Source organism: Nicotiana sylvestris, chromosome 9, assembly GCF_000393655.2.
Source record: "Nicotiana sylvestris chromosome 9, ASM39365v2, whole genome shotgun sequence".
In the NCBI taxonomy this organism is placed as follows: Eukaryota; Viridiplantae; Streptophyta; class Magnoliopsida; order Solanales; family Solanaceae; genus Nicotiana; species Nicotiana sylvestris.
Genome location: NC_091065.1, coordinates 102,240,392 through 102,249,044, shown reverse-complemented (window position 1 = coordinate 102,249,044; position 8,653 = coordinate 102,240,392).

The following is an 8,653-nucleotide window of genomic DNA, read 5'->3' as shown; positions in this document are numbered from 1 at the left end:
TGGTTGCTCAAGAGGATAATAAGGTCCACACCATGGAGGCGGCCAATCATCGTACTCCTTCCATGTATACTGGTATCCGAGCCCGAAAGTAGTAACATGACGTTTCAGCTGTATCGGTTTAGTAATACTCTTGAGATTCATCCCAAGCCCTTTGTGGGGTTCATACCCAGACCATGCCAGTATGCTTTCTATTTTGCTAATCCACCATTTGTCTTTCTTAACAGCTTTGACACGTTCGATGTGATGATAGGTTTCCCCTCCTAGCCTTCTTCTATTCCCGACAACCGAGATGGTTTGACTAGTGTAAATGGGATTACTCCCGTCTCCGTGAATGATCACCTCCTGATGGTTCCATTCCAATTTCATGGCTTGATGTAGTGTGGAAGCCACAGCCCCATCCATGGTCGTCCCAACAGAAGATTGTACGAGGCTGATATGTCGAGCACCTAGAATTCAACATCGAACCAAGTTGTCTCCATCTGTAGGAAAGATTAATCTCCCCAATCGTGGCCCTTTGAGACCCATCGAAGGCTTTCACGTTCATACTTCCTACCTGTATTTCATGAAAACCTTTGCCCAATCTTTTCAAAGTATCCAACGGACAAATGTTGAGGCTTGAACCCCTATCAATCAAGACCCTAGCGATGAATTTGTCTTCAAATTGCATTGTGATATGCAATGCTCGGTTGTGATTCAACCCTTCAGGAGGTAGCTCATCCCCATGGAAGATTATTTTATGACTTTCCAGCACCTGCCCTACCATATTGGCCATCTCTCCGCAGGTGATATTGTTGGGCACGTAAGCTTTACTCAACACCTTCATCAAAGCATTCTTGTGCGCCTTTGAATTTTGCAATAGTGAAAGCATGGATATCTGAGCTGGGGTTTTGTTCAAATGATCAATGACGGAATATTCCCTTGCTTGTACTTTCCTCCAAAGGTCATCTAGCCTTGTTTCAATGACATTCTGTTTGGTAGTGGTATCCTTACTTAGTCATCCCAAGTGTTCAGGTGTATAGATTCTTCCGGTCTTACCATCCCTTGTGAAGCATCGAATACCTCCATCTTTGCCTTTCCATTTTGCCCAGCTTCGCAACGTAATCCCAGGGTATTTCTTTTGAGTTGAAAGGAGGTGTGGTTGATACTGTCATTGTGAAAGGTGTGGCCACTTCTACTTCAAATGGAACAGGGGTAGGCTGCAGGTGGAGCTACTTCTACCTCAAATGGAACTGATGCAGCTACCTCAACCTCGATAGGTGATTGAGTCTGTACTATAATGGAAGTAAGTGTGACTACGAGTTTAAAGTCATCGCATTCTGGAATAAGCCCGATTGACCCCTCAAGATCCCATTCTTCATCTAGCTCTATCATATGTATTCCGCCACCCATATGATCCGGGAGAGGATTGTTGTGGACGTTGGGTGCGGCTTCTTTTGCCTGTATGACCTTGTTGGCAATCAGTGACTGGATTTTGTCTTTCAATGTTCGACATTCATCGGTGGTGTGCCTCTTCATACCGGAGTGGTATGCATAGGATTTGTTCTGGTTGTCCCATTGAGATGGGTTCTCCGCCACAGCGGGGATAAGAGTGTTGTAACTAGCGGCTTTCAACCTTTCATACAGTTGGTCAATGGGCTCAGCAACAACGGTGTATTGTCTGGGTGGTTTGAAATCAAAATTGGGTCGCGGTCTTGGGTAGTTTTGACGAGTTGGAGGTGACTGGAAATAAGATAGTTGGGAATTATAAGTATGGTAGACAGTGGCTGGTTGGGAATATCTGGGAGATGAGGGTTTATATATAGGTGGTGGTGCTTGGTATATGGGTGGAGGTAATTGATATGTAAGTGGAAATTTCGGGCCTTGAGCCACCATTACTGCCCCAACGTCTTTCTTCTTCGATATGCTACTTGATTGTAATGCCTTGTTTGTGGCTTGTAATGCCTCAAAGTTTGTTACCATCCCACTCTTGATGCCTTCTTCAATTCTTTCCCCAAGTTTGATAATATCAGAGAATTTATGGTTTTCAATAACCATCAAACTTTCATGGTATTGCGGATCCTGTGCTCTAATGAAAAACTTGTTCATTTGTTCCTCGTCCAAAGATGGCCTGACTTTGGCTGCTTCTGACCTCCAATGAGTAGCATACTTGCGGAAAGTCTCGGTGGGGTTCTTTTTGAGGTTATGAATGTAGAAAACATCTGGTGCATTTTCTGTGTTAAACCTGAATCGGTCCATAAACTTAGACACCGTACTTACCCAGTTGGACCACTTCTTAGGATCCGGGCTGATGTACCAGGACAAAGCGTCTCCCGTAAGACTACTCATGAAAAGCTTCATCTGCATCTTTTCATCCTTTCCGACCCCGACAAGTTTGTCACAATAGGCCCTTAGATGAACACTGGGATCACCAGTACCATCAAACATCTCGAACTGTTTGTACCCCTCTAGCAGTTCTACATATGGTTGTTTGCATAGGTCTTTATAGTTCAAACCTTCTATCCCTTTGCCTCCTTCGACACTCTAAACTCAACTTGTCAACATCTTGAGTTCCTCAGCCATGCTTTTGATGAGCAGGTCATTCTTAGCAGATTCTGGTGTATAGGAAGTTGGTTGGATAGAGTGAGGTACGATTTCCACGTATATAGGGTTGTTTTGGTGAGTGTCAGGAGCCTGGGTGTAGTGCTGGTCATTGGTTGAGTTTTGAGGATTGCGAATAGGTTGTGGCATATTTTGGGGAGTGTGATAAGTGGCGGTTGGTGGGTACTCGATTGGTTAATGGTGGTGTTGTGGCGGAGTTGGTATTGGTAAGGGATTGAGATTTTGAGGTGGGGTTGCATATCGATGCGGTGTAGGAGGGTTTTGGGGATGTTTGTTCAGTGTATTTTGGGGGGGGGGTGCTGGGTTCTTGGTGTTTTGTTGGTTGACATCGGGGACATTCAGGGTGAGGGATAGGTTTGCCAAGTTGCGGAACTGCTCAAGCTCTCCCTGTAGCTCCAATATCTTTTATTCCAACCTTAAAACTTAATCATTTGGTGCCGGAGTACTCCAACCGTCTGAAGTTTCTGCATTTTCCGCATTCTACTTTCGAATACCACTTAAATCATCCATTTTAGCTTTCCCTTTGCTTTTTGTATTGCTTGGAGGTGGAGGAGGGGAGGGCCTCAAGATCTGGTGTGATATGCTGATGATGCCAGTATGTGCGAACCAACCTTAGGGGATGAGAATAAAGAATAAAGAAAAACAAAAGGTAAACAAGTCAATAAGGGTTCTGAAATGTTTGCAGTATTTAAAAACATATTGCGGGATGTAAATTTGTGTCTTAATATAGGAACCTCATTGTGTACGAGGTAGGCCTAGAGGCAAATAAATTTGGAGAAATTTAGTGTCAATAATTTCCTCATTTGATTAATGTAGAAGTAAACACCCAAAACAAAACTAAATAAGATAATGTTGCTAATAGCACTTGGCCTTATAACATTTAAAAGGAAAGCAAGTAAATCTAATCTACTGTGACCAGATGCTGTTGTCGATCAACTCTCCCATCTTGCGCAGGTTCAGCAGTAGCAATGCCCTTGCCAGATGCACTCATTCATTTCCTTTAGCGTTCTGGCAGTCGGTAACCCTCTTCCTTATCTTCCCTTCTAATTCCATTAAACTGTATTCCAGATATTCCAGCCTCTCGCTGGATTTAACAACTCTTTCTTTCCACTCGTTAATCATTTCCATGTTAGCCTTATGATGCGCCATATGCTCAGCTTCAGACTCTCGAACTCTTTTGCGCAGCTTGTTGTACTTTACCTCTGCTTCGGCAAACTCATCTATGACCCTATTTCCTGGACCAACCCATGGCTCAAAGAGTCCTGATAGATTGTCATCCAACCATGAGGGGTAAAAGTATGAATGGCCCGCATGATATTAGTCCGGCTCGATGGTATCCTTCTACACAATAATCTTCAAAGTCCACATATGTTGTCCTTAATTCTTATATGGGATGGCATCACCTAGGATATCAGCAATGAAGTGACTCATTTTAGCAACCAGTGGTATGACTTGTCTCCTGCCTGCCTGTCTCAAAACTTGAAGGGGAGCCCTCTTAACCCGATTAACACCAAATATGGGACATCTCTGGATCTTATGATGAACTCATTGGTGGGGAACCACTCGAACATCCACTAAACTTGGTCCTCAGTCAACTTGTTGAAAAACTGCACCCACCCTACAACATCCTTAGGTTGATCGAACATGTCTGTAATGTAAGTCATCCTTTTAGGGTGATGGAAGGCTATGTGGTCATTCAACGGCCTTCGTGGAAACTCTTGGCGATATTGGCCCCTTTGGAGATGTTCTAACAGCCAGACTTGTAACAGCAAATAGCAACCCTCGAATAATCTGGACCCCTTCTGATAGTATTCCAAGGCCTGGTACATATCCACAATGATCATAAAGATAATAGTATATGTCTGCCCCTCGATCCCGTCCATCAGAGTTTTGGAAACCATGGCCAGTCTAGTATGGATTCTATCCCCTTAGATTGGGAATACCATCATGCCCAAGAGGCACACAATGAACACGAAGACCCTACGATAAACCCAGCCAAAGAGGTGATTGAGAACTCATCATAAAAAATATGGTAAGAGCTGTTGTGACCGTATCTTTCATAAAGGAAATCAAAAGGTATGTAGGAGTTTTTCAGGCACTCCAAATCATTATTTTTCTTCAGTCCCATCATCTTAAGGAACCCTCTGGTGGTGCGATTTTCAGGTGCCAACAGACCAAGGCTATCCCAAGGCAACCCAGCAAATTCCCCTATTTCTTCTAGAAGGGGAGTCATTTCTATGTCTCCAAAACGGAACACAACCCTTTCTTTATCCCAAAACAGAGTGGCAGCCTCGATCAACATCTTATTTTGTTGGAGATCCAATAGTGATGGCAAATTCCCAAGGACTCTTTCACATGAATTTGGTCACTTAAGGGAAGGTCCCTCTACCAATCTATCAAAAGTGGAGGTATGCTACCAACCATACCGAATCTAGGAACTTCGTGCCTCATTTTCTGCAAAACAAGAGATAGTTAGACCCTTTCCCCCTCCAGGTTCGTCTATTTATATAGTAATGATTAGCATATTAGCACTTATTTCTCCAAATTAATGCACACAATAGTGATTATGTCCATTGGGATTGTGGAAAACCCGATGGACTTTTGGACGAGGCTTGTCTTAAAGGGTTATTATGCGGATAACATATTAACCTGGCTAGGTTTGACATGATGCATGTACAATTAATCAAAGTAAGGAACTGCTGATCGACTAGTTTTACCGCAAATACGCCTTTCTGAATTTAAAGGGTGATATATAGGAAGAGCACAAACACTCATCAAATGCTGTTATAGGATTGATTACGCACGAGTGGAATATGATGTTGATCATGATTTATGCAACAATAATTAGCATGTTGTCAAGTATTTGCACGTAAAAAAATGATAAATATAATATTTAAATAATTGAAAGACAGTTACAGAAAAATAAAACAAAGAGACAAGTCAATTTCAGGAAAATAAAGAAATCATAAATGCTTGAAAATAAGCAGTTAAATTCAAATAAGGGGAAAGGGTACATGGGATAGAGCATGATTGGACTAATTCACAAAAAATAAGTTCGTTATGGTAAGAGCCTAAAATATCCCCAGTAGAGTCGCCATGCTGTCGCGCCCCCTTTTCCTCACGGGAGTCCGGGTTTCGACATTCATGGGGAAACAACTCGTTTCCTTGTGGGAATTGGGTATTTGAAGAGTCACCGCCTAATGGATTATGGTGCGTTAGGCCACATAGAGTGATTAACTTATGTAACTAGTTTGCATCACCAGAGATTAGGGTAAGGGCTCGAAATAACCTCGAGGGGAAGGTGTTAGGCACCCCTCGCGGTCCACAATGGTGGGTCCCAACCATACTTAAACTATGTGAATTAGTCACTTAACAAGTTAGCTCACATTTGAAAATAAAGTAGTTTTCACCATCTAAATGCATATATGATCAAAGAAGTTTAGGTAATGAAAGTAAAAGAGGTTTGGACAGCTTAAACACACATAAATGTAAAGAAAGTTTAGATAACTTAAATACATATAGGGATGGGAAAGGGAAGTCCTAAGTTGATTAGCCTACAGGATCATACCCATGCAATGCCTGGTATTCACTCCTCATTGAGAGGGGATACACGTGTCATTAATGCACTGGTCATCATATCCTTTTACTACCCATTACCCTCCCCTTAATAGTTATTTAAGCGAATTTTATTAATGACCTCTAAGCGTGCTATTACCCGTCCCTTCCTTATGGTTCTGGAGGAACTTAGGACCTCTAAATCTGGGAAATTCTAGACAAACATATGGTATTTAAAAGGTAAAAATCTAGGCGACAAAAAATAACATGTAGGAGAAGCAAATAGCGAAAGAAGCAGTTAGAAGGCTTATATTTTCCTCCGCATGTACATAGCAAATAAACAGCACGTCTAAAATACAGATTCAGGTAATTTTAGAAAGGATCCTAAGACAGGATATCTAAGTGAGCATTAAGACACAAATCTTGCAACGAGATTTCAGAACTCAACGGCAGGGTTTAAATTCGCTTGCTTACTGGTTTTATAGCCTGTAAACTTAAGTAGTTTAACACAATCAAAATGCAATTTCCAGTTTTTATATAGAGACTGATTACCTAAGGTTTTCCTAGTTGTGGGACTGTATGCAATCACAATTACAAGAGATGATTAACAGTTTAAGAAATTGTTCAACCTACAAACATGTTGTTCTAGTTGACATAGATTATAACAGGTGATTTGTACTAACTTGTGTTTAGAGACATGGTGTTTATGCATGGGGGCTGTTTTGAACCTTTTCATGGGCAGTTACTTACTTCAATCGAAACAGACATGTTCAACAAAATGCAAATAGAGTTCCTAAAATACATGGTATCTAATGCATACAGGAGTACCAGCTTTATTAAGACAGGATTATTAGCCTAGTAGCAGGATCTCTAAGTGACAATACTTGTGCAAAATTAAAACATGCAATAGTGATATGTTGTATACTGAAGCAATAACGTGAAGCCCTAAAGACAGAACATCTAATGCAGGTTTAGTATGATTTGAATGCAAATGAACACATCAGTCCTAGAGCATGGCTTCTAATGCAGATTCGCAGAATATAAAGCCTACAAAATGTTTTCTACCCAGTTTTACCCATAGTACCATATAACTACCTTCCTTTTTCACTAGTCACCCCAATATATGTTTATAATTAATTATTATAGACCAATGATTGAATAAATTACCTAAATAAAATATAAATTAAGTTATAGGGAGCCTGAAGTAGGACCAAAGCAAATCCTGGTGTACCATGCCTTCAGTAGTCTCAAATGCCAAGGGTTTTATAGCCAATTTCATGTCCTGGTGTGTCAGAGTTCCCTAAGGACCTCAAGGATCCCGGGCAGTGCTCACACCCAGACTTTTCACAATAAGGATTGAGTGGGTGCAGTGTGGAAGAGCCAGCCCTGATATGCCAAAGTTCAGAGAGATCTCAGGGGATCTCCAAGCATTACACATACCAGAGGGGCAAGATTTAATAACCTAAGAGTAAGTTGGAGTGCTTGACATAATTTGAAAATGTTTTGGTAAACAGTATAGAGAGGACTCTTAGGGGTGAAAAGATTTCTGAAAACCAGTACTAGTTTGGTGGTAAAACAGCTTGAGAAAAGTATGAAAAACACTTTGAAATCAGAACAAAAATCTCCAAACAACCAGATTCAGAAAACCTTTACAAACAAATTCCACACAGGGAGAGAGGGGTTGGGACACACATAGAATACACCTCAGTGTATAGTGGAGGACATAAGCAACAAGAAGCACAGGACCCTCAAGGGATCTATAGAATTAATAGGTTAGCTATAAGGTAGGTGATTGAGACATAGAGCAAGGATCACAGTAAAACCATATTAAAACACATGAACACTGGATAGGCACACAACTAGAGTTACCCTAGAGAGACTAGATAACGTAGAATGAGCAAAGCAGAATAGGCAAAAACTTAAGAAAACATATTAGGATAGCATCATAAGTATTCATAGTTCAACATGCCGACATACTTAACAAGCAGATTGAACCATGCTGGATAAAGCAGTAGGCAGAATTAGACATACTAATCACATGTTTGACAGAAACAAATTCAGACATGCTAGTTGAAACAGTAGCTAGGCAATGTGATTTAGACATGCTGGTTACATGTTGAGCAACATGATAATAAACAAGAAACATGATTAGAAATCATAACTAATGAACTAGAACAACAATGAAACACATAGAATTTTGGACTTTAAATTGAATCATGACATATCAGTTAAGGAGAGAAAACACAGAGTATAGAGCAGATGTGATGCAATAACTAGCCTTGGCTTACAGTCGACTAGGTCATAGGGAATTTGCAAGTTACATGGAAGAATAGAGAGATTTTGAGAGTGTAAGAGTATTTTTTGTGAACCAATGTTCGTCCCTTAGAAGTGAGAATAGGGAAGAGTATAAACAGTAGTTAGGAATTAAATAGAATAAGGTAAAAGATCAATTGTTCAACAATTAGGAAAATTTACAGAATCAATCATGCATAAAATCAGT